The sequence below is a fragment of the Chrysemys picta genome, chromosome 2 (assembly GCF_011386835.1).
Source record: "Chrysemys picta bellii isolate R12L10 chromosome 2, ASM1138683v2, whole genome shotgun sequence".
Taxonomy (NCBI): domain Eukaryota; kingdom Metazoa; phylum Chordata; order Testudines; family Emydidae; genus Chrysemys; species Chrysemys picta.
In genome coordinates this window covers 93,060,878-93,088,177 of record NC_088792.1, presented here as the reverse complement: position 1 = coordinate 93,088,177, position 27,300 = coordinate 93,060,878, and the positions used below count along the sequence as shown (strand labels likewise).

At 42.3% G+C, this 27,300-nt stretch overlaps 1 protein-coding gene across 1 annotated transcript in view; it reads left to right on the top strand.

Moving 5' to 3' along the window:
- LOC101951919 (uncharacterized) overlaps positions 1 to 27,300 on the top strand; it is a 64,315-nt gene that overhangs the window by 19,051 nt on the left and 17,964 nt on the right. Inside the window, exons 3-6 of the mRNA XM_065583774.1 lie at positions 5,747 to 5,961; positions 11,658 to 11,774; positions 13,803 to 14,970; positions 15,652 to 18,899. The gene's annotated coding sequence lies outside the window, so the exon portion shown is untranslated. The remainder of the gene's footprint in view (positions 1 to 5,746; positions 5,962 to 11,657; positions 11,775 to 13,802; positions 14,971 to 15,651; positions 18,900 to 27,300) is intronic.

Genomic DNA, 27,300 nt, shown 5'->3' with positions numbered 1-27,300 from the left:
GGGCTTTTGCTGAGGTGAAAGTGGTGAAACATTTTGCCTTATTGAATCGGCAAACACCCTCAAATGCTTAGAAATCGCAACATTCACATTTGAAAATTCACTCCTGGGAAGATGCTCCATATGAGGCCTCACTACATTTTAAGTCCCACTTAAACCCTATATTGAGGAGTTAATTAGGAATTAATTGGTGCATAGGTCTTGTGCTCACCCCTGCATAAAGATGAATTTAACTCAAAGCAAAATTAGATAACTGGTTAATTCTAAGGGGTGGGAATGGTATGTATGCTTTGAGCATCGAAGCGGCTTAAATCTACAGTAATTTCCAGCTGAGGGTATTCCTCTTTCCCACACTTCCTAGTGTATTGCTAAATAGTTTGAGTTCTCGGGTTCATTTAGAACCTGATCCAAACCCCACTGGTGTCACTGAGCACAAATCATTTTGGTAATCACGCATACATGATGTTTGGGGTTGAAATGTTTATTGGCCAAGTGGCATGCAGCCCTACAGTGAGAAGGCCCAGCAATTGAACTAACAACCAGAGTGCTACTGTGTACCAAATGACCAATAAACAGTCAGGGTGAAATCCTGGCCCCACTGAATGACAAAACTACCACTGACTTCAATGGAAGCCAGGTTTTCATACCTAGTCTTTAGACCACAGGTAGGGCAATAGAGATGGTTACCCTTTGAACCCTTAAACCAGGCAAAACTCACCTGATTTTCGCTCTAGTGAGAAAGCAAACCTCTAAGGTACACAAATATCTCTGAGAATATTGGCCATCCTAGGAGCCATTTTCTTTCCCCTCCCTTCACATTCCCTACCTAGGAGCTGTCAGTGCGTGGTATGGCTCTTCTACCTACCTACCTACTGCCATTCAGTGACCTTCGAAATCAGGAAATGTTCTTTTTGCTCCAGCAATACTCCTAGCCTTTGCCTCTGTTTCTGGCAGTGTCTCAGTGCCCACAGTTATAGTGGGCTAGATTTTCTGGTACCGCAGTGCCGTCTGAGGAGATATACTGGCTTGGAAAAGTGCTGAGTGCTGCAGGAGGTATTCAGTTTGATTTGGTGACTAATTAAAGCTGAGCAGAGCCGTTTTATCTTTCCACACACCCCTTTCCATTCCAGATATTAGGGTACGAGGTTGCTCAGCTTGGAAACTTGTAGCTATTTTGTTTCTGGCCCTTTAACAGACTGACATAAGCTACAGTAGCATGGATGATTTAATAGAATGTGTGTGATCCTCCTGTTATCACGTACTATAAAATTTAGAGGTGGCAGACCACCTGTGCACATGGCACTGACTAGAAATATTGCCTAGCAATGCTGCCATGCTATCACAGACTATCAAATTAATACGCAGTTTGATTTTTTCCATCTGACTATATATTGCCTTACACTGACCTAGTGAGAGAGGCAGCTGCAAATGGTCATTTGCACCAAACAGCCCTCAAGTCAGTTCCCATTAGAACTATTACATCTTTTTCCAGTTAATGAATTGCTCACATCTGTGAAATTACAGCCACTCACTTTTGTTTTGTTTAAATCAAAATTGCAGAACCCATCAGGCAGTCTGCTGTTTCCAGCTACCGTAGTCCCACAACATGATGTTAAGCTGTATGCTGCTAGTTTGTGGTGGTGCTGTTTGAGTTTGACAAGGAGCATATTATGCAAAGCAGTGCTGTCCCTGTCCCCAGGAGCAAAACCACCTTGGTAAGCAGTTGTGGCTTAGAAGAATGAACTGTCCTATGTGATGATAGGGTCTGAGTCCTGGAAACAGAAGAACTCAGACTATGAAGTCTGTGATGAGTTATCAGAGACTTACACTGTGTAATGCTCTTCCAGGAGTGTGACCTATTGATTGAAAAGAGTAGTAATAAATTCAAAGACTGCCCACTTGTGTCCTCACTCTGTCATTAGCAGTAGGACAATGATTATCCTCACAGATCAATATAGGAGAGTCTTTGAATCTGCCACATAAAACATGTTCTACATATCTGATAGTGTGCTAATTAGGTGCCCCCACAAGAATTAAATTCTAAAGACCTCTGCCAGTCTTTTCTCTTTTCAACCTAGTCTGAGGCTGGAGTTCTGGAAAGTGGGTTTTAAGCTAGCAAATATTCTGTCTCATCATGCCACCATCATTTTCTATTTCTGCCACCGAAGAAGTCTCTCTTCCCCCACTATTATTCTCATTCACAAATTGCTTAGACTTTGTAGCTGATCAGTGACTGTCGAATCTTAGAACTGGAAGACTGTTGCAATAGTCAATCTTCATGTTTCCCTTTGATTTCAGTTTTTTATGTCACTGAGCACTTCCTCTGTGGTGCATCTCTCTTCTCTTCATGCTGCAGTAAGTACTATGCTGCTTCCTATTCCCTTGCAGAAGCTACTCCAGTGTCAGAGGAAATGAGACAGGCCTTCCACTTCAGTTGGTGCTGAAGCAGGCAGAAAAGAACTGCATGGCAGCATCTGTCAGCAGCCTCATGATGTAATCGTCTGTACTGTGTTGTTCTCAAAGATGGATGATAAAAGATATTCCAGCATACAAAAGTACATTAATATGGAGTTACAGTTCAGTACATAGCAGTAACTTAAGGGTAAAAACATTAACCCAAAACCAAGCATTAAGTCGAGAACCTTCAGAGTGAAAAGCCAACCATGTTAAGATATGGAAATACATAGTTAAGGCACCTATGTAACCTTAACTCTGCCCTGTGAGGGATACTGTGCAATAAGCATACAATTATGATGAAACCATTTTAGCAGTTGGTCTAGATTAAACTGATTTTAGAGCTTTTTGGAGTTTTTCATATCTTCCCCCCCCCCCCCCCCCCCCCCCCGCCCCCCCAGGTATCACTACAGGACAGCATTAATGGTGTTTGGTTGCATTAACTGTTTATTTCTTGACCTTAAGGGAACAAAAAGGCTTTTGTAAAATGGAGGTTTGAATGATGTGGAGAGAGCTAACTTTTCTGTAAGTTACATGATGAAGCAAGGTGCAGTTTCTTCTGATTAGACTGAATTTATTTGTGGCCAATGTCACTGGAAACAAGACTTCACACACCCCTCTCCCCTGCCACTTCCTCTAATGGAGAAATACTGGCACATCGGGGAGCCTTACTACAGCAGTGGAGAAAAACTCATTACACATAGGAAGGCCCCAGTCCTGCAACTGACTCTATATGGGCCTACCCTGGTGTCCATGTAGAGCCCTGTTCACTTTAGATGGGCCAGGGGTCCCCTGTGTGGTTCTCAGGGCAGGGTCGGGTACTACATGTTTTGTATTAAACAGACTTAAGTAGAGAACAGATCAAACAGAAGAATAATGCATTTAGAGGCAGCTTGTGCCAGGTAAGTATTTGACTGTGGTGGGAGCATGGGAAACGTCCCACCCAAGAGGGAGCTCTGGGGAGAGACAGTGACTCAGGAGGCACAATGGCTGCAGCAGCTTCCCGGCACACAGGCAGTCAAGTCACATCATCAGTTTGTAGGGAGGTGGCCCTGCCTATTCCCTATGCTTTCTGAGATAGCTTAGAGAGTAGGGCCTGTGTTCCTGTTATGACTGGCCCCGTGCAAGGAGTGTGGAAGGCTTATTGCCCCTCTGCCACCAGCTGCACACCTACATTAGGATCCAATGCAATCAGCACCGGCATATAAATAGAGATGGGCCACCTGTACCAAATGCTCAGTGCAGAACACCACTGAACTCCGTGGAAGTTTTGACTGGGATCCTGATTTTGTGGCTCAGGGTCATTTCTAACACCAAACTATTGATATATCCAAGAGAAGTGATTCACTTTGCTCCTATATGTTACCATATACCACCACAAAGCAAGAACCACCCTTCTTTTTGTTTTGTTTTTTGGGTTGTTTTAAATGTGAAACTCTCATTTGAAATGTGATCCTATTCCCCATTGGCCAGCTTACCAAATAACAAAGCCAATAGCAACAAAAGTAAGGGCTAAATTTTCAAAAGTGACTAGTGATTTTTGGGTGCCTCAGGTGGTGCTGCCTGGCTTTCAGAATGTGCTGAGCTACCCTCCCTCTGAAAATTAAGCCCATTTAAGATGTATCAGGTTGGGCACCCAAAATTGCTGGTTTCGCCTGCAAATTTTTGCCTATATATGGTGTCTTGGTTACCGGGATAGCTTAGGGTGACCAGATGTCCCGATTTTATAGGGACAGTCCCGATATTTGGGACTTTTTTTTTTTTTTAATATGGGCTCCTATTACCCCCATCCCTGTCCCGATTTTTCACACTTGCTGTCTGGTCACCCTAGGATAGCTTCGTCTGTCTGTCTGTCTCGCTCACTCTCTGAGTGCACCCTGTGAGCTCTTAGGCCTCATGCCTTCGCCTCTGCTGGGGTGGGATCCCTGATTCTCCCACTCTCTGAGCAGGCCCTGGACTACAGCCCTCTGTGTACCAACTGTGATTACTCAGCAGACGTGACTGGTTTTGACACATGGAGTTCTTCCTGTAGGAGCATGTTGACCACTCGTTAGTACAGGTAGCCAGACAACTTTTGGGCTGAGAAAGCATGTTTTAACCTTAACAGCAGGAACAAAGCATATCCCAAGAGAAGAAAGGGTTTTAACACAGTAAAAGGCCTATACACATGTCCATCTTACCATAAACTCTTCCAGCCTGTGGTAGTGGGCCAGGCAACTTTTGGTGCTTCGGCTCCTCTGGAGGAGCCTGCCTCTGTCAGTCTGTTCTCTGTGAACAGCCCTCTGACAGCTGCCTCCCCCTGTGGCATTTTTAACTCTTTAGTTTAACTCTTGGCTCCTAGCCTTGGCTCAAGAAGTCATGTAACTTTGGCTGGAGACTGGAAATAGCATCTTCCCAGCTAAAAGCTCAGGCATGGTCTCTTAAGGATCCCTGCCATGTTTCCCAGGAGGTTGCTTAAGAAGCTCTTGTGTTGCTTTCCTACTAATTTCCCAGCACCCCTGCTATTAAACGAAACCAATATGTGTATATAGTAAACATTCCAATAACCCAATAAAGCCATAAAGTTAACTACCCCAATAACAACGTTCTCAAATTATTACAGATTAGCCCCACATCCTTCACATATACAACACCAATGAAATGCAGTCCTCTCTGGGGTGGAGCTTAAAGAGGTAGCGAGTTGGTACAGTGCACAAGCATGGATGGCAGGGGAAACTTTGACCAAAGATGTTTTATCTATACCACTCAGATGATTAGTAAGTAGAGAGAAACAGATTCCACATTCAATCAAGCTACAAAGGATTTTTTTTCTTCAAAAATCCTGTCATCCCAAACACTCATCCTCTATGAATTAAAGCAGGGTTTGCAACAGCAAAAACTCAGATATTGCACATTTTTGCCTCAAATGTACTTTGTGAAAATAATATTTTTAACAGTGAAAAGCTATCATTTCTGTGCACAAAAACTTGCTAGTTTGTTTCTCACAGCTGTAAAGAAAATGTAAAGAACTGATTGTGCTGTCTGGGTAGTTTATATGGCTTCCATCACTGTGGTACCTGAGCACCTCACGCGCATGAGCCTTACTGTATCCCAGTGAGATGGTATGTTTATTATCCCCTTAATTCCCTATCCGTAAAGAGGAGCACAAAGAAAGTGTGACTTACCTAAGGTCATGGAGGGAAGCTGTGGAAGACCCAGGAAATTAACCTAAATGTCCTAAATCCTTGTACAGTGTCTTGACTACAAGGTCATTTTCCTCTAAATTCCCAGCTCTCTTTCCCCTTCATTCCCTCAGTCTTGACTGGAAGAACTTCAGGGAGCACTACTTGTAAATGTCCCAAGTGCTTGGGGTCTAAAACTTGTCTGAGCCCTATGAGAAGAGGCCAGATGAATAGCTCCTGCAAGAGACTCAACATTCAGAGCAAGCTGCTGGCTGTTTAAGAGGCACATGAGATCGTCCAGCTCATTTCACATTGGACCTCTGGCTGAAATTGTACGTGTGTCCCAGAGGTAGGTGGCAAAGGCCTTAATCTGTTTAGCAACACAGGCTGTCTGCTTGCTTCTTAAGATGACATTTCTCTTTGTATTTCTCCCCATGTTAGACACTTGTCATCTTTATGTTACAAATGTGTCCTCCTAATTTAAATGTACACTGATTGGCTTGGCGTTGTGACCTATCATTGTTCATTTCATGCTCTTGAATTTTATTATAGAATCGTGTTTCTCTCTTTTTTAAAAAAAAAGTGTGTGGGAGGCAAATTAGTTTTTCCAGTGCTTTAATCTGTGATGGGATTAAACTGGACTGGCTCCTTTAAAAAGTGTCCCCTTCCCCATCGTCCTCCCCACTTCCAATTACAGCACTAATTTCAGTAATGGAGCATTAATAGAGTAATGGGCTGCTGAAGCTGGCCTGAAGGAACTGTAGTGCTCAGCACAAATTGAGTAAATAAACCATATATTAGATTTCTAAACAATACTTTTAGTCTAGTCCCCAGGGAAAGAGAGTTGTCAAGACTTACTTAAGTCAACCCTGCAAAATGTATGCAAAAGAATCATCCATTCATACCCCGAGAAACAACGACGTGGTTTAAAGTAGCAGCAAATCTCTCTCCCATAAATCTTAGAGATCCAGACAGAGAGAGACTTGTGCTGTTTCCCTCTTCCAATTCCTTTGGCTTGATTTATTTACCAATAAGCATCTTTATGCCCATTTCTATTTGTGTCCTACTAGAAAGCTGCCTGTGTAGAGCGGAGCCGTTTCCTGATAGCGAATGATTTGCAATTGAAAGTAAAGATTTATCACTAGGCCATACAAAATGATCTACAAGTTCTTCTGTCTGGGACTCCTAGTCTCTCTCTCCTCCCCTCACCAAATCTGTGGCCCTCTCTGAAACATTTTTATTAATTTTAATTAAAATAGGCTCCCTATCCACTTCATTCAAATAGCTATGAGTAACGAAGTACCAGCTACCTAGATTTACCCTAGAAAACATACTGGTACCAGAGGGATAGGCATAATTTATTATTGCAATAACACCAACATGCCCTAAGCAAGACCAGATTCCACATTGTGCGAGGCACTGTACAAACATATTGTGAGAGGCAGTCCCTGCCGCAAAGAGCTTACAGTTTAAGTAGACAACACAGACAAACAGTGTGAAGGGAAATAGAGGTGAAGTGATTTGCCCAAGATCACACATCAGGTCAATGGGTGAGCTGGGAATAGAACCCAGGTCTCTTCAGCGCCAGGATAGAACAATGGCCTATCTATAGCATGCTGCCTAACAAATTTATCTGATCTCGAGAAGCAATGGGAACCTACAATTCTCATTCAAGTCAGTAACCTGTGGGTGCTTAGTACCTCTTAGGATCAGGCCCTAATTTTTGACACCCCAATAGCTTGCCCAGACCCTGAACTCTACCTCTTAGTTGTGCCATTTCAAGTTGGCATTTTGGATGCTGCATTCCTGAGAATTACTATGGAAGCATGGCACTTTTGACACTGGCAATGAATATGATGGACATGGTATATCCTTTTTCACCCTGAAAAGTAAGTTGGTCTCACTTCTGGATTAGGACTACTCTGATAGCTGTAGGTATCTTAAAGTGCCATTCAACTCTGAAAAGTGATTATGCAAAAGTGATATCTTCTTCTTTAACAGGTATGCCCCCTATGCGTGTACTGTCCTTGTTCCTGACTCTTGTGCCAGAAATAAGTTTTTGTTGTGTTTAATTCCTATTAGCCCTGCAGTGCTGACCTAGATAAATGGGAAAGAACTGGGCTCTAGATATTCTTGTGCATCAACAGACTCGTTTGCTGAGTTTTTTAATCAGTGAGGCCTGGGCAAACCCTAGTGGAACAATGGGTTTGCCCGTGTCGTCAGTGGCTTATATAGACCTGCAGGACTTCTATTACTGTTCTCATGCACAAGATGGATTGAAAGAAAACCTTTCCTAAGTAAAGGATGGTTCTTTCCATGCTGTGCAGATCGACGAGCTTCACAATGCAAAATCACTCACTGCACTGCTGCCTGTGTTACTGAGAATAGTATAAATAAAACTTATGCTTGAATTGAAAGAAATGCTTTAGTCTCAGAATGAGACTGGTATGGAGGCCCAACCCAAAGGGTTCTATCAGGGAAATGTTTTACATAGACACCATTAAACTGGGCCCAAATCACTCAAACCTATATCACTCCCTCACGTAACCTCAGGATATGACACATGAAAGGAATCAAAACCCATTCACATATAATTGTACCAAGCTGATGTAATGTTTCAGGTGGTTTTATTGGTGGTACAGTAATTCCAAAAGACGAGAGACAAACCTATTGAGCGGAGTAATGTGGTCAGAGGACTCAGGCCAGACAGCCAGAAAATCCTGAGTTCTAATCCTGATTTTACAACAGACTTCTGTGTGGGTCTGGATAAAATATTAAAACTCTGCCTCAGTGTGTTTACCTTAGCCATGAGGATTAATGAGTTACCATTTTAACAGCTCCTTGAAAAGATAAAAGCAATTAGACTACCAAGTGTGATTATTTTATTACTGAAAACACACAGTATTGTGGATTTAAAATTTAGGTACAGGATTGTGTCCGGACTGGAATGTGTGGTACACAAAATCTTCATTAAAAAGATTGGATTCTTAAAATATTTGTCTGGAATTTAGACCCTCCTCTACCCTCCCTTTTTCACCGCTTTAATGTTCTCAAATTCAGCCCTCTGTGTACCAAACTCATGTTCACTTCAAGGTGGCCTCATAGGATCAGGCTCAGAGTAATCACTTCATTTGTGTTTAGAAAATCCATTTTGCTTCCTTTCAAAATGTGCTAGCCACAGATGCCAAAATAAATCTGGATAAATATAGACGGTATCACACTTCCAATACATCTTTTAGAATATATGTATTTCTTTTAGTAGTTTGAGAGATTCAAATGCATTAGTCTCAAACACAGGAGCGGCGCCAGGGTTTTTGTCACCCTAGGTGGCAGCGCTCCTCCTCTGAGCATTCGGCAGCGGGGGGTCCTTCCGCTCCGCGTCTTCGGGGCACTTCAGCGGTGGGTCCCGGAGCGAGTGAAGGACCCGCCGCCGAATTTCTGCCGAAGACCCGGAGCGGAAGGACCCCCCCCCGCCGCTGAATTTTCGCTGAGGACAGCAAAATGCCGCCCCACAAATCCTGCCGCCCTAGGCAACCGCCGAGGGTCCCCTAGCGGAAGCACCGGCCCTGCTCAAGCACTGAAGGGCTTTAGTGTGGTACAACTCAGAGTCCACATGATCCAGTGAAGAGGGCACTGGCTTACTTGGGCTGTGTTCCTGGTTCTGCCACTAACCTGCTATATGACCTTGGGAAAGTCATAGATTTTTTTCAGGCCAGAAGAGACTAGCCTGAAATTCTAGGGCCTGTCTAGCCTGACCTGACACAGAATTTCATCCAGTAATTCTTGCATAAAGCCTGTTATTGCTGCTTGAATAAGAACACATCTTGTAGAAAGGTATCGAGTTTGTACTGAGTGATTTTGATGTAAAGACTTCAAGTCATTTCACTTCTCGGTGCCTATTTTTGTCTACTTAGATTGTAATCCCTATGGGATAGGGACTGTCTCAAGATTTATTTGTACAGAGCCCAGCATAAAGGAGTCAGGATCTCAGTTGGAGCCTCTATCTGTATAATAAGATTCCAGGATTGTCACTCGGTGTGAGTGTCACTCTGAAACCTAGAATGTCTGAGTCAGTATGAAGCAATGGAAGCAGCTACAAGCATGGTTGAGAGCACTTTTAGTTTAGAATATTGCCATGTTCAATCAAAAGTGGGATTTGCAGTCTGTTATCATCCATTTTTTAAGTTATCAGCCATTTTTCACTTTTTTACACACGTGACTGTATGAATTGCCCCCTGGCAATAGCAGAGTATTGATATAATTAATCAAAAAAAAAAGTTAAAATAAATTAAGGTTGCAAAGTCAAGCACTCAAAAGTGAGCAAATGGTAGAATTAAGGCTGGCCATGAACCTTAATTTGTCCCCCCTTGTGCATGTGTTTTTTGATACAGTCTTTAATTACATGATCACATACCATTTTTTTCCCACAGGACCAAGAGCATAGGATGGATGGACTTCACTTAATAAGCAACTATTCAATATTTTGTTTTATTCTCATTGTTCAACATATAGCCCTATGCCTTATTTACTGCACAATATTCAATCACTGCTCTGCATACAGAATTACTAATTTAATTGTGGGATTTTCTGTGGTGCTCATCACTGTAGCATTTGTGTGCTTCATAAACATTAATTTATTTTCACACCACCTCTGTGAGGTAAGGCAGGGGTATTATCCCCATTTTACAGATGGAGAACTGAGGTACAGTGAGATTAAAGTAAGTTTCCAATAATTTTGGGTGCCCAATTTTACATGCCTAGACCCTGATTTTTTTTTTCAGAGTATTTAGAGTGCACTATATATAATGGCTATGTTCAAAGCACAGCTCCCATTGACTTCCGTTGCAATTGTGAGTACACCATACTTCTGTACATCAAACTTCCGGGTCTCAGATTGGGTACCCAGAAAATGAGGAACGCACCTATGAAAAGTGAGGTTAAAGTGACTTGCCTAGAGTTACATTGGGAGGTCTGTGGCAGAGGCAGAGAGAGAATTCAGTTCTCCAGGGTAGCATTCAACTGTCTGTCTTAAGCATGAAATCATCCCTCCTCTTTCTGCAGTCCCCTGCCTCATTCACCACACACATTCAAACTTTTGCAACAAATGAAGCAGGGATCCTACATGCAACAGCATCTTATATTACGCAACCCTCATTCATCCCCAGAGCACATGCATCCAGTGCACTGAATTAGGCAGGGGTCCTATGGAAAAAAATGTCTTTTGTAATTAAAGTTTGTATCATAATGCATATGCACAAATGGGGCTAAATTAAGATTTGTGACCAAGTTCCTCCTCTATCTTGGTGGGTCCTGCACTTATTGGCGGATTTTCTTGCCTCAGAGATTCACCATGTGGGTTGGGGAACAGCCCAGAGACCTTCCCTTCTGGAAGAACCCACAGTCCAGGTCAATTGAGAGGTTTGGTGGGAACCCAGGCTCACCCTCTACTCTGGGTTCCAGCCCAGGGCCCTGTGGACTGCAGCTGTCTATAGTGCCTCCTGTAACAGCTGCATGACAGCTACAACTCCCTGGGCTACTTCCCCATGGCTCCTCCAAACACCTTCCTTATTCTCACCACAGGACCTCCTGGTGTCTGATAACACTTGTGCTCCTCAGTCCTCCAGCAGCACACCCTCTCACTCTCAGCTCCCTGAACCTCTTGCTCCCAACTCCTCACACTCACACCACAAACTGAAGTGAGCTCCTTTTAAAACCCAGGTGCCCTGATTAGCCTGCCTTAATTGATTCTAGCAGCTTCTTTTTAATTGGCTCCAGGTGTCCTAATTAGCCTGCCTGCCTTACTGGTTCTAGCAGGTTCCTGATTACTCTAGTGCAGCCCCTGCTCTGGTCACTCAGGGAACAGAAAACTACTCATTCAGTGACCAGTATATTTGCCCTCTACCAGACTCTTGTACCCCACTTGTCTGGGTCTGTCACAGATTGTACAGGTGCCCTTAATTCTGGCACTTCCTAACTTTTGAGTGCTTGACTCTGCAACCTTAATATTGTTCTTTCAGTGTCGTTTTTGTATGTGTAATTTCCTAGGTTTCTAGCAGAGCAAACTGAAAAAACAGACGTTCCATCATGTGGCATCCTACTGACACTCACAGAGTTCATCAGCAGTCTTCGAACTTTTATATCTATCATACAGACCTCTGACACGTGAGCTAAGGCATTAACTGAGAGCAATAGTAGGTTGCTGTCCTGTATGTGGACTGGCATTCAAGGGGGATGAGACGTACCCTTTGCCAGTGGGTTTCACTGTTGTTTGTTGACAGCAGAGGAATGGTAAGACTCAGGAGCCTTGGGTTTCATTCCATGCTCTGGGGGGGGGGGGGAGTTTTGTCTAGTGGGTACAGACTCTTCTGCCCGTTCCGTCCAAGCTTGACCCTTTCTGCCCCATCCCCTTCAGCCAGTCACTGTCCCAATCCTGTATCTTTCTCCCCACTGGCTCCTTGTCCCAGTCCTATTCTTTTTGCCTATTCAGTCCCAATCACCACTCCCCAGTCATCGTTTTCCCTTCCAGGCTTGCTGTCTGAGTCCCAGTCTCTCCCCTCCCTACTTCCAGTCTCTCCCCATCTAGTCCCAGTTCTTCTCTCCTGGTCCCTCATCCAATCCATCTCAATCAAAAAGATCTCACAAAACTAAGTGATTGGGCAACAAAATGGCAAATGAAATTTAATGGGGATAAATGTAAAGTAATGCACATTGGAAAAAATAACCCCAACTATACATACAATATGATGGGGGCTAATTTAGCTACAACGAGTCAGGAAAAAGATCTTGGAGTCATCGTGGATAGTTCTCTGAAGATGTCCACGCAGTGTGCAGAGGTGGTCAAAAAAGCAAACAGGATGTTAGGAATCATTAAAAAGGGGATAGAGAATAAGACTGAGAATATATTATTACCCTTATATAAATCAATGGTACGCCCACATCTCGAATACTGCGTACAGATGTGGTCTCCTCATCTCAAAAAAGATATACTGGCACTAGAAAAGGTTCAGAAAAGGGCAACTAAAATGATTAGGAGTTTGGAACAGGTCCCATATGAGGAGAGATTAAAGAGGCTAGGACTCTTCAGCTTGGAAAAGAGGAGACTAAGGGGGGATATGATAGAGGTATATAAAATCATGAGTGATGCTGAGAAAGTGGATAAGGAAAAGTTATTTACTTATTCCCATAATACAAGAACTAAGGGTCACCAAATGAAATTAATAGGCAGCAGGTTTAAAACAAATACAAGGAAGTTCTTCTTCACGCAGCGTACAGTCAACTTGTGGAACTCTTTGCCTGAGGACGTGAAGGCTAGGACTATAACAGCGTTTAAAAGAGAACTGGGTAAAATTCATGGTGGTTAAGTCCATTAATGGCTATTAGCCAGGATGGGTAAGGAATGGTGTCCCTAGCCTCTGTTTGTCAGAGGATGGAGATGGATGGCAGGAGAGAGATCACTTGATCATTGCCTGTTAGGTTCACTCCCTCAGGGGCACCTGGCATTGGCCACTGTCAGTAGACAGGGTACTGGGCTAGATGGACCTTTGGTCTGACCCGGTACGGCCGTTCTTATGTTCTTCTTATGTTCTCTTCCCTTGCCTGCTGGCTCCCATTCTCCCTCCTTATCCAAATCCAGTCTGCCCACATCCCCTCCCTGCCTCCTTGTTCCAGGCTGTTTGGCCAGCCAGCCCTAGTTCTCCCCTCTATACTCCAGCTCTTTGTCATATCTGTCCCCCCATCCCTCCCCCCCCTCTACTGTTTTAGTCCCAGTGTCTTGTCCACCCAGTCCAGATTCTCATAGCTCTTCATCCAATCTCAGTAGTCTCACTCCTCAGCCAACTGGCTCCCAGGTTCTCCATCCACCCCACTCCCCACACCCCAGTTTCCTTCACCAGCTCCCAGACTGCTTCTTTAAACAATTCCAGCTTCCCCTTCCCCAACTCCTAGTTCCAGTCTCCTTGCCCAACTACTTCCAGTCCCCACTCCCTGGCTCCCAGCCCCAGCCTACCCACTTAATAAGTCACCCTCTGCTCTCTCCACTTCAGCTCTAAATTTCCATCTCCTTACTGGACCAGCCCCAGCCTCCCCTAGCTCCCAGTTCCAGTATCCTTGCTGAATGAATCCCAATCTCCTTCCCTTACTCTCAGTCCCTTTCCAGTCCCAGTCTCACCAGACTCCTTTATCCTCCTGCAGGTCTGGCTTTTGTCCCCGACCCCTCTGCATTCGAACTGGGCCGCCTTCATTCATCCATACCAGCAGGGGGGTAACTGAGAACACAGAAGAAACAGGCTTCCTGCTCTCAGTTCTGGTGCCTGGCCCCCACCTTGGCCCAGAGCAACAATTCCAGGGAAAGTCCAGCTTCACCCTTGTAGCCCCGGGTTGGCACATGCTCGGTCCCTCTGTAGGGATGGATTATGTACAGTCTGGTCAGCACTAGGAGCTGTGAGAGGTTTAAACTGCTCAGAAAAGACAGACTCTTCAGAGATTTAACTACTAAAATCAAAGAAGTCTCCACTGAGCAAACTGCATTTTTTTCAAAGGTATATAACGGTTAAATTTGGGGGAATTATCCTGGGGATGGCAAAAGCCAAATTTCAAGTCCCTGCTCCAAAGCTTGAGGGCTCTTGATCTGTTCAAAGACAAGGACTCAAGGATTTTTTTTTTTTTTTAAACATTGGCAAAACATGTTTTTCCCTAGCCTCTTTCTTAGAAACAAACAAATTCAGCCTGAGACCGACACCTGGCATGAAAAATTTCAGGTGAAATGGTTAAAATTTTAACCATTATCAGCAACTGAAAATGGGGTCTTACAAGAGAAAGTGTTAGGCAACCTTAATAATAAGCAGCACTACCAGCCTATAACAATAGTGCGTCATGAAACTTGCTTTTCATTGAACACTGATGCACAAATCTTAATGTCTGAGACTTGTGACTGGATTAAATACAATCTTTTTTTTTTTAAATTGAAAAGTGCCGGCAGGGTTTGTTCAGCAACGTCTATTCCTGTTTACACCTTGAAATATCTGAGTAGTAAATTAAGCTCTCTTTGAGCAATCTTCCTTTCTTTTTATCTCTGCATTTATAATGTGCCCTTTGCTATAGTGTCTATTTGAATGGTAAGTCAGACCAGCATTAAAAAACAAGTAATTTAGTGCTGGGGAAGTGCCAAACTGACAGCCCTGGAGCCTGAAGCTCCCTGTTTGTCCCCAGAACAGGTACAGAGTGGACTGTGCCTCTGCTGAGCCTGCCAAACCAACAAGCTTGTAAATTAGTGCCAACTGTTGAGACTGCTTTTCTAACATGGCCATCTGTTCACTGATCTGAAACTAACCTAGGTAACCAGTCATCAGATGGAGAACAGGTTGGGTTTTTTTTTTTCCTGCCTGCAAGACTTTTTTTGCATATGAATGGTAATTTGGAATATGTTACAATTTTATATTCTTTATTGTATATTTTTCCGTTGTGATGTGTTGCACATTTTCATTTGCCAACCTAAATACACAACTATCTATATTTTGAAACGTCCTAGATATTTTGTGAAACTCCCTAACATTCTGTGGCTCTTCCATCCAATTTTTTCCCTAAATTCCTCTTTTGGATACTTCCTTATTATCCAAGAGGAAATTTTGGCCCATACTTGGTAAAGCACCCTAGGATTCTTTGAGATGAGGCTTTCTTGTAAAGTAGTATTCTTACAGGAGGTTGGGGAATGTGTTTTGTTCCCATGGGGGAAAAAAATGACTGTTTTCTTCAAAAATTTGGGGGTTTTGTTGAAAAACTGAAAAAATTTGGCCCAACATTTTTGATTAGTTCTTGTTTGCAATTTTTCAGTTTTCAGGTTTTTGACATTAATGGAACCCTTTCCTCCCCGCCCTCAAAAAGCCAAAAATGGGTATTTTCCTACAGGAATTGCCCATTTGATGGAAAATCATTTTTTTTTTGTTAAAAACCAACCTTTTAGATGAAGAATTTTGACTAATTATAACGTCAATTTTCCTTTGCATTTTCTTGTGGTGATTTGTGTTCTGTACCTTGATGGAAGACTTTTCTCCCACTCTGGGCAGCCCTACAATAAAGCAAAAGAAACAAACCAAAGAGAAAAATGAATGGCCACAGTCATTAATCTCTGCCCAGGACTTCCACTCTTCAAGTTTTTTTGGTTCACTACAAGAACACATTACCCTACTCCCTCTCTCACCACAGCGATCAGTGTCACTGGTGGTAATGTCCATCAAAGGAACACCTCCTGAAGAGCAGCATAATGTTAGCACTGACTGCCAACCTGAGAAAAATAGTCATGCTATTGAAGACCACTAATAGCAGCCTGTTCCTTCTTCCTCCACTACTCAAGCTGTTAAGACCAAGAAGAGCTGCTGGAGAGATCACAAGAGCAAAAGAATTTTTTGAATGTGTATGCTTGATAGTGGCAGGAGTCCCTGATGGCATTCCACTGTCACTGAATGGATGCACAGAATATATCCCAGACCCAGATTCTAAGGAGGAGATACGTTGTTGAGCTCTCTAAGGAGGGGGAAAATGCAGTCACACATACACTCCCCCCTCCCCCCCCATATGGTGGTAAATTTCCAATTCTATCTTAATGACTGTGAGAAACTAGTGGGAAATAAATGTTCTTTTATTAAAGAGGCTCCAGTACTGCTAGCTACATTTACAAGACCAGGATAAGCTATCCAGGAGAACTGATTACAAGGACCCACAAGCCTAAATTATAATCTGACAAACACACCAAGATCTATGTTGAGACAATGGGAGAAAGCTGGACAATGGGACAGTAGAAAGAGGAGGAAAGGACATGAGGGAAGAAGTGACAGGTAAGGCAGAGGGGATACTTAAACAAAAAACCAGTAGTCCCCACACCAGAACTTGCCTTTATCTTTAATGCTTATACAGAAGTGCGGAGTTTTGAAAACGGTTTGTACTGTTTGAGGGCCAACTTTCAGATGAGCCATTGAATCAAGATCCTGTTTTTGTTGTTGTTTTGTTTTGTTTTTTTCCCTGGCTCTGCTGCCTGTCCATGAAGAAGCGAGAAATCTTATGACATGTTTTAAAAGAGAAGGAAATGATCCCAGTATCTTGGTTAACATTCCTTCTGTCAGTAAAATAGATTCTACTCTATGGATGGTGTTGATGAATGCAAATGCCGAGTATGTCCAGGTTGTAGTCTCTTTATTACATAGACCAGATCCTTAGCTGGTGTAAACCAACATAGCTTCATAGTCAATGGAGCTATGCTGATTTATACCAGCTGAGAATCTGGCCCAAAAGTGATCTGTGACACTTTGGGGATATTTTGAGTTTGAAAGGTGCTATATGAGACTCACTGTTAGTCTAGAGTATCTTTTGAAAATAAAATACAAACCAGAACCACTAACAGCTAAAACAATGTTATGGACTCATTTTTAGGCCGGGCACTATAAAGAACCCTATGGGTTGCATAACCTTATTGTGCAGATTTATTCTTTCATCAAGTCTTCTCCTTTAGCAGAGACTCATTCACTGGGCTCGTGTTTTATGACTTATACTTTGTTTGAGGGCAGAAAGTTGCATTAAATCACCCAAGCACCTTTGAAAGGATAAGGATCTTAAAGTATTTACCTCTTGGTGCTTAAAGTTATTTCTTTACAATTTATTGTCCTTAAAGTTAATATGGGTTGTCCTTCAATGAACAGTGAGTAAGATAAACGTACAGGGGGCATAGTTAAAAAGTTTTACTCACTGGGAGCAAGGTATCAGAAGATCTTACAGGTATGAGCAAGTATTCCCTATACTGATAATGAGGAACATCTCTAGAACTGGTAATAGCTTACCTACTGGTAAAAAGGGAACAGAAAACTTCTAAAATGTGTGCCCAGGTGTACTAGGTTTCACCCAGTGCGTCCATCTTGGATGATCATCTCTGTCTGCATTGTGTGTAACCTAGGAAGTGCCTTACAACATTTGACCATTGTTCTAGTAGTCTCAGGAGCCTGTCTCCTAGAGTTGGCCAGTGCCTAATGCTTCAAAGGGGAATCCTTCCACCAAAATACATCCTCCTGTTTCCTGATGCAGAAGATTTGATGAGCTTTGTGCCTTCTAAGTCGGCTCTAGTGTATTTGGTCATCAACTTCATATCACTTTTTCCAAGAAGAGCTCACATATGCAGTCAGTATTTGCAGTTAGCAGAGGCTCTCCGCCTGAATCCCATCCCCTCCTCCCCTCGCCACTTATAAAGCGAGGGGATGCCTGGTAGGGCATTCTCTGTGAGATCTCTGGAACTTGCTCCCACCTCTTCTTAGTCTGAAACCACCCAGATTTGTTGACTTTCTGGGCATGCTGCAAAAGACACTTGTTTGTTAGGGTTTTTGGGAGAGGGATGAGGCATGCGCTCCAGAAAGTGAGAGGATGGAGCAGAGCTTTTTGTGTGGCTGGCTGAATTCTTTCTGGAATTATTTAACTCGGCCAGAGTTTTGTGTGGTTATAATGTCAGTTGTGTGTCAGGGGGCCTAGAGCTTTATATAGGCATCTTTTTATAGTATTCAAATTGAAATACCTTTTTTTAAAATAGTGTGAAGCTGTGGCATATGGTGCTGATGCTTAGTTGGGTTACCTAATTTATTGTCCTTAATAAAATTCCTTGTCTCCTAAGGAATGGAACCAAACTATACATGTCATACGCCAGTTGAAAGCTCATAAACTGTATACATCAAAAGTGATGGCAATTTTCATGTCGGTCATCTAGGGCCTGATTATCCCAGGAGATGTACATATTAATAACAACACTTAACCATTATGCCACTTTTCATCAAGATCTAAATTCCTGTGCACAGCTCCAATTATCTGGACCAAAGTATCATATGGTTTTCTTACAGGCAACCAGTTTGTTTACTATATACAACCCAACCAAAGACAAGTTTTCTTAGCAAACCCACAGCCAGCATGCAAATTAGCAAGTGGAGTTTTGTATGGATCTAACCTTTGATGTCTTCTTTTTGGTGATAACAAAAAGTTTCATTTTCCTGCATTAGATATGAATAACACTTCTTAACATCAGTGCTGTGGAGTTGGAAAGCTACAACAACAAAACACACAAACTACTTAACAGGCTGGACACCTAATTTTAGAAATAAGACTTGACATGCAGAATAACTACTGCTAGCACATGATTTATTGCTTACCACCCCCATCATATGACACGCTCTCAGTTACTGGCATAATAAGACTTATCTGACTGACACCACTGAATTAATTGCTCTCTGTTGCTGAGCGAGGTGAAGACCTGAAGTACAACAGGTTTGGTTTAGTCTTTGTTCTTTACTGAAATTGTGAAATTAACATTTCCCCCCTCTTTGTCTCCCTCCCCCATCCCCTGAAAATACCTTCTCCTTTGTTCCACTTTGTAAATTTAAAAATCCGTTTGTGCACATGTTATTTCATATGATGGTAAATAGAGCCTTTTAGCCAGGGTAAGTGAGCCTGATCCAGGAATGTAGAAGATTGTATCTTGAAAAAATCAATATTAAGATGTACAATTGCTCCCATGGTATTGAAAGAATTAGTTGATCTACATGCCAAATGACAACCCCCTTGATAACAGGGATTATGTGTCCTGTCTTTCCAGGCTGTGCTTCTTGGGGGCTGCTCTCTAGGTCCCTGAGGCAGAGATAATCTAATTAGTACAACAAAGACCAGGTCAATTTGAAAATGTAGGAGGGGATTGGAGAGAATGGTTGTCGGGGGTGACAGTGTTACAGCTAGAGACAGGCTCTGGAAAGTTACAGGGGAAGAAGGAAAATTTAGAGCATAATTTAATCTTCAGTTTGGCTCCACAAACACTGGAAAGGCAGACCCACTAGACTATTACCAGACGAGCATCAACTTAGTGAATGCTTACAGCACACACATCATATGCACACACTCAGTCACACACAGGGAAGGAGGGGGTCAAAAGGAAACAAAAGTGATCTTGTTTTCAGTGGAGAGAAGATGGTTTTGACCTAGATAGGCCTGTCTGCTGTGAAGTCATGGGCTCTGGCTGGAAAGCCACTTGTTAACAAATGTTTCATCAAAAGACATAAGATTTCCTTTCCTCTCTATCAAAGAACATGGAAAACATCCAATGGTTCCCATTCAGCTGTCTGGCCCCATTCAGCAAAGCACTTAAATATGTGCTTAACTTTAAGTACATGCTGACATCACATTGGCTTAATTTTAGGCACATGCCTGGAGTTAAGCACATGCTTGAGTGCTTTGCTGAACAGGGATGGACTTTAAACACAGATGCTTTTCTGAATTGGTCCCCAGTTTCTCAATTGGAGTAAAAAATCATCCTAGCTCTGTTCAACTCCAATGAAAATCCTCAAAGCTATTTAGGCTTCTAATGTCCATTGAAATCTTACTGACACCATCAAATTAATTGCTCTCTGGTGCTGAGGCGAGGTGAAGATGTGACGTGCAAGAGGCTTGGTTTAGTCTTTGTTCTTTACTGCAATTGTGAAATTAACATTTTCCCTGTATTCCCCCCTCACCCCAAATACCTTCTCATTTGTTCCAGTAATATGGATTAATAATAAATAACAAAAGGTTACAATTTGCACAACTGGATGGGTATGAATCATTTCAAATTCCAGAGTCATTTTAAAATTACTTACTAAATTATCAGCAATCCCCACTGGTCCTGAACCTAGAGATGGCTAGTTGGTGATTTCTTTATACCAGTCCTAATTTTCCATCCTGACTACAAGTCACATTGCTGTGGAACCTGATGCAGGCACTATACCTGGTCCTTAGCGTATCCCATCAGTCTCATAAACTTTGATGCCCTCGATAGCTGTAACCATTTTCAGCAGGGATCAGATGAACAGTGAGGGCCAGATACTCAGCTAGTGTAAATTGGCATAGCTCTTTTGCACTCCTTAATACTGCCCATTTGCTTACATACATGCTGAAATGTAAGTCTTAGGATCAGAACCTAACTAAATGAATATTTTGCTTAACTACTAACTTTGTTTTTTGTCAGACTATAAGCTAGCATGATGGAAAAGGATTGACACTGTTTTTGCATTTGTGTTACAAATGGGTCTGTGACCTGTTACCTACCAATTTTAAAATGTTTAGAATTTCCAGTACAATTTGCAGGTTAGACAGGGTTCAAAAATACTGCTGGCTACAGTATCTCAGGTAGGTATGTGCCAGAGTTGCAAATTTTGGAATGAGATCCAAGCTTTCCAAAAGCCAGGGGGTGTTTGTATCTGAGATTTTGGTTCTAACCATTACAGGCATAGGACCATAAAGTTTAGATCTGAATCTAGATTCAAACTTGGCCAAAGTCCTGTGTTGTTTGGATCTAGATTTTGTTTGGGACCCATCTCTAATATGAATATTTCAAGCACTGCTTTGTGCAAAATGGGTGCATGGTTCTTTGAATTAAATTAATATAATTTAGCGGCCTGAGGAAATGAGACATTGATTTCTCACATCTGGAAGTTGCTCTCTTCTAAGGATCATATGCACATTGAATTCAAGCATTTTTGTGCTGCTCCCCTGACCGTTGCATCCATGTCATCAAACCCAATCTTGTTGCTTTGGCAAATATTCACACAAATAAGAACATTGTAACAATGGGATCTTTCTTGTAACATTTCCTCCACCTCCTCCCCTTGTCCCTTGCTGCCTGTCTCTCCTACATTTGAGAGACAAAATTTGGAGAGGCGGCAAGGATGAGATCATAGTTCTGTGAGAGGTGACAGGAAAACTGGCTGCGCCGTTCAGTGCTCCACGTATCCTTTTCCCATGAAGCAGATCTGATTCTCTTTTCCCTATCCGCAACTGCGTGGAGACATCAGCACTTTGGAGACGGTGCTCGCCAGCCACTCTGGTAAAGCTTCAAGAGTGAAGATAAGGCCTTGAGACGTGGAGCCATCCAAATGTGAACGTCTAGCGCTGAGTTTGCATTCCTGGCTTTGCTTAATGTATTTATTTACTTTAATTAAGATATTGAAATAACTTTATAAACAGGAATTAGCCAGGCACCAAGTCTTGATACCCTTTGGGAATTGTCACAGACTGCAGAGTGACTCTAGTGGGGATGCTGTAGGTACCCTAATTGTCATTAATCTCAATTGTGGATGCAGATGCATTCATTCATGTTTGTCAGTTTGCTACTGGCTAGGCTCCCCCTGCTTGGCTCTTAAACTCAAATCTAGGTGTTCAGTTATAGTCGATTAACTGTCAAAGCTGGATTTTTAGAAGAGCCTAAGGAGGGTTAGGCAATGGGACTTAAGCCCCTTTGCTTCTAGTTCCAGCCCTAAAGACCCAATGAGCACATTTCTATGCAGAAAATGGAACCCTGATTTCAAGCCCTGCCATTACATCATACAGGTACTGTTGGGATTATTATTATGTATAAAGTGCCAGAGGTGGGCTAGCCCTTACAGACAAGTAAAAAAGCCAGGTTCCTGCCCTGGGGAGCTCACAATCTAACTGTCATAGGAAACCCAGCTAATTAAACAGTCCTAGAGCAAGAAATGGCTAATTCTGTTCTGTATATGAGCCACATACCTAGAAGTCTGAACCCAAGTGATTATGACTTCTCTCTGAGACTATTAATGTGTTTCACTTGTTAGAGAAGAATTAGAGAAATTCCATTTACATCAATGGGAGTTTTGCCTTTGACTTCAGTGCGACCAGGATTTGGCCCCTTTGGGCCCAGACTTTTGTAATTAGTTGGTTGTTAACCAAACTGATGTTGGAAAAAATGGATTACAGTTGATAGATCTAGAAAACAGATGATCTTGGACTGACTAGGAAGTAGCCATTTAAAAAGTGCAAATGTGACCATCCATCAGTCAAGGTTATTAAAATGCTTTCGTGATTTACATCTCCTAGGCTGCCTTTACACCCCACTAGTCAAGTTAAAAATTGAATTGAATTCACATCCGATTCACTTCCCCATATCTACTTGATATTTGATGTTAACCCTGTGAGAGAAGATCCTGCCTTTCAGAAGCCACAGATGAATGTACCAAGGAACATATTCTCCTGGTGTCACTTTTTGAAAATCATAGACAAAGAAGACTTATTAGGTCACCTTGTCCATCCCCCTAACAACACAGAATGGTTCCTTATGGTATATTGCTTGGCCCAGCTCCTTGGTTTAGTAAGCTTTTGAGGACAGGCACCATCTCTTTGTTCTGTGTTTGAACAATACCTAGCACAATGGGGACTTGGGCCGTGATTGGGGCTCCTAGACACTATTGCAATATAATAGTATGCCCTGTTATGTGGCTCATACTAGCCCCTGAGAAAACACAACCTTTTGCAATATAGTTAGGATAGACCATGGACTGTAGTGATTTATTCTTATTAATAATTGTATTCACTAAGGCTACATCTACACTACAGGGGGGGGGTCGATTTTAAGATACGCAAATTCAGCTACGCGAATAGCGTAGCTGAATTCGACGTATCGCAGCCGACTTACCCCGCTGTAGGGACGGCGGCAAAATCGACCTCTGTGGCTTCCCGTCGACGGCGCTTACTCCCACCTCCGCTGGTGGAGTAAGAGCGTCGATTCGGGGATCGATTGTCGCGTCCCGTTGGGACGCGATAAATCGATCCCCGAGAGGTCGATTTCTACCCACCGATTCAGGCGGGTAGTCTATACCCAGCCTAATACTGAGAGGTCAGCCTTGAAACTCTGGCATTTCTCTCTCTGTAAAGTATTATGTCATTTCATTTTGCAGTCCTTTTTTTGGATAACATTTTTGCATCAAATGAAAACTATTCTTCCTTCCCATGTCTCTCTCTTAAGCCACATGGGTCAAGTTTAATTCCTGTGGGATTTGTGGGGGTATGGTATATAACTCCTGATGTATTCCATAGGAAATTAACATTATTAAATGATTGTGTGATGTATCGTTGGATCTTATCATTTGGTGCCTTTGGATACTGCAGCATTTTGCACAACTGCAGATTTAACAAAAATATATTAAAAATTCTTGTTTCGTTTGATAAAAGACCATAAAGAGTGAAACAGAGCAAATCAGATATAGTAGAACAGAACGTAACTGTTTGCATGGGAATACTGGGAACTGTGTGTCTCACCCTCACAGGCTACAAAGATAATTTCCTGACTACTTAGTAGTAGTTGGTTTAAAAAAAAAAAATCTATTAGACAACTTCTCCTCACTCAAGGGAAATGTCTATCAGCAAAGCTGATTAGAGATAAGGGTAAGCAGATGTCAAAACAGAAGACCACCAAAGAACTGGGGGTCCTAAAGTGAACTGGGAGAGCTCCAACAGGTAATAAAAGTGTGGCTGTCTGTCATACCAAGATTTAGAGCCCAATCCTGCCTTCCCTATGCTGCCACAACTCCTCTTGACTCCAATGGGAGTTTTGCCAGAAGTAGCACTGCAGGATTGGTCCCTGTGGCTGGGTGTTGCAGATATACCTTTACATATGAGAAAATATGTTTCCATCCCTCTTGTTAACATTTTTTTTAAAGACCATTTTTCCATAGCCACAGTCCTAGAGTCTGAACTGAAATTGAAAACAATAGGCAAAACAAAGATGGAGAACTGTATTGCAGATTCTCCTAGTAATTCATTATGCTCACATCACGAGGGAGGAATTTAACATAAAGAAAATTGTTCTGTGGAGGAGAGAAAGGGCCCTGTTGTGGTACTAATGGAGTATTGCCATTGACTGCAGTGGAACTAAGGATTCAGACCAAAGTGTCTGTCAGGGATTCAAAAAACCCCACCCATTAACCTAAAAGCAGAGCAGGTTATAAGCCTTTCTGATGGAACTTTTTTTTGGTCAGAAAATGGTGATTCAATTAAATAAAAAAAAAAATCTTGAATGTATTTTGTTTAAATTGTTGAGAGGAAATTATTGAAAGGAAAAGTTCTGATAAGGGTAAAATAAAACTTTTCAGAATGTTTCATTTCATAAAAAATATTCTGAGATTTCTACCTTTCCATCCGGATTTGGGAGAAAGCGAAATTTTGAAATCTCAGAATTTCCTGTGGGATGGAATTCTGGTTTTGTGCCAGCTCTACTTAAAGCCACGACGAGTCAGCAGAACCCGCTTTACATTTCCCAACTGGAGCAACATCTGCTTGCAGGAGACGGTGTTTCCAGCAAACCCCACCGCTTGCTACAGAGCAATTTTACAATTGCAATAGGATACTCCACTGTTTGAAGTATTAATTCATCTGATTGCATTGTCAGCACTCAGTTTCATATTGTTATCAAAACGCACAGCATACTGAGTTGGGTTTTGTTCTGTTACACTCTGCATGCGTGTTAATGTTGGAGAGACACAGTGAAACAGACTATGAACAGACTATGACTCAGTGGTTATAAAAGAATGCAACACAAATCATCTAGTTTTTTTGGTCTTTATTGGTTCTAGGTAAACTGTTGTGATGCCAGAACAGAGGGCACATAGTTGGGCTGCCACACTGGGCAGGGAACGTTACAGGAATAGATTTTCTTACAAGCTTTCTGTTTTTGATCACGCCAAATCCAACCCTCTGACAGAGCCACCATTCCACAAAGATTCTACAGCTGGACAAGCTCTGGATGGGACTCTTATATGCAGAACATTTTCAGCTTCTGTGGAACACTTTACCAGAGGAGACCAAACTGGCCAGGCCCAGCATCTAAATGCAAGATCCACCTCTTTGATAAAGCCCCAAAGCAAGCCTGTTCCTGCAGAATTTCCAGTCCCGTCTCGCAGGCCTGCTGTGAAAAGTTTGCGTTGTTCAGAGAATAATTTGCTTATTTGAACCTCCAAATACAAAGCCAGGCTTGTATCCATCAAAGGAGTTTTTCAGATTAATCAGATGCTAATCTTGTTGTTTATGGGCAAAAATCTGAAGTCCTTACTCAAGCAAACTTTCTTTGAAGAATGTGAGGAAGGACTTAGAGAGTGGCCCATTCTAACTGTTAATTGTATAATTAGAGAGTCTGCTGTCCCCAGAAAGGCTTCTTTTTTACACCTCTCTTCAGTAATCATCATCTAGGGGAAGGAATAGTCTTTTTTCCTGATTCTCCCCACTCCCTTTTTTTCTATTCTGTCTTGAGGTTGGATTTTGTTATCTGATTTGACTTCCCTGCAAGCGAAAGTCTGACTTAATAGAATGTAGCTCTATTGTCCTTCCCCACAATCTCATGGCTCCTTGATCCAGCTGGGTTTTCTTTTTAGAGCACTGCCACCCATTTTCTGTTGACTAGAAGAAGCAGAGTAATCCACAGGTACTTATATTTGATCCACCTGTATCAACCAGCCAGTCACTTCTAAAGAGGACTGAAGAGATTTTAACAAATAAATCAAGGCCACACAGTGTTAACATGCCCCCACAAGAAAAGGTAACTGAATACTCAAACTTCTACCGCTGCATGAAATGGACTGGAAAATTTAGACAAATGCCAGTTGGATTCTCTCCACATTTGGATAGCAACTCCAGGTCGCCACAGGGAAATGGTAGCTCTACCAAGAGAGCATGTGAAATATGCTTTTCCACTTTATTAAAAGCTTTTAAAAAATTCTGGACCAAATTTTCCAGAGCACTTACATGACTTGGGACTTGATCCTGTATCATTCAAGTCTATGGAGTTTTTCCCATTGACTTAAAGTGAAGTGGGATTGAGCCCTTTGGTGCCTAACTCTCATTGACTTTCTATAGGCTTTAGACACTTCCAAAAATTTTATTCTGTGCCACTTGGTTCCATTCAGAAGTCTTTACTGTGGTCTCTTTATTTCAGTAATGCCTAAGGGCTGGTCTGCCCACAAGCTTGCACTGAAATGACTAACCTAGTTGCAATGCACACATCTTGCTATTTTGGTGCAAGTCTCCCTTTCTGTGGGGGTACTTATTTCAGAATTAAAGTGTTCTAATTTGATTTAGTGTATGTCAGTACAAAATAAATTAAGCTAAATCAAAATAGGACACTTCTTGAATTCTGAAATGTGTCCACAAACAGACTTGCACTAAAATAATATGCCCTGACTAAAGGCACGTCTACCATGATACCGGGAGGTGAGATTCCCAGCTCATGTAGATGTACCCCCGCTAGCTCTGCTCAAACTTTTACCTATAGAACAGTGTATCTGAGGCAGCATGGGGGGGCGGGGGAGGAGAAGAAGGGGCTCGGGCTATCTGCCCAAATACATATGCAGGGCATTGTACATGGAGCAGCTAGTTGGAGCTACTGCCCTTGCTGTCGTGAACGCGCTGGTATTTTTAGGCACTAGAGTTAGCGTGACTGTGGCTATGTGAGGTGGGAATCACACTTCCAGCTCAAATGTAGACGTATCCTAAAGCTGTGTGAAACTCAGCCGTTGAATTTCTCAGGTGTTTGTGATGTGATTTTTGGAGTTGTTTGTTTTTACATTGAATTTGGCTCTCAAATGTATCTAAAAACTGAAAATTCAGCCACAGCCTGAGAGTTTTTGAGTAGTGATGAAGGGGATAGGAGAGGAATGACCAGACTGGCATAAATTAGCTTGGGGCCCTGATTGTCAGAGGGCAAGTGTTGAGCATTTTCCAAAGTTTCTGATCTTGGACACTCCAAAATCACTAGCCACTTTTGAAAACATAAGCCCCAGAAAACATTTTTCTGAAATGGGACTTTAAAGAAAAAATAAACAGACATCCCACCCCCCTCACAACACCAGACTCACAA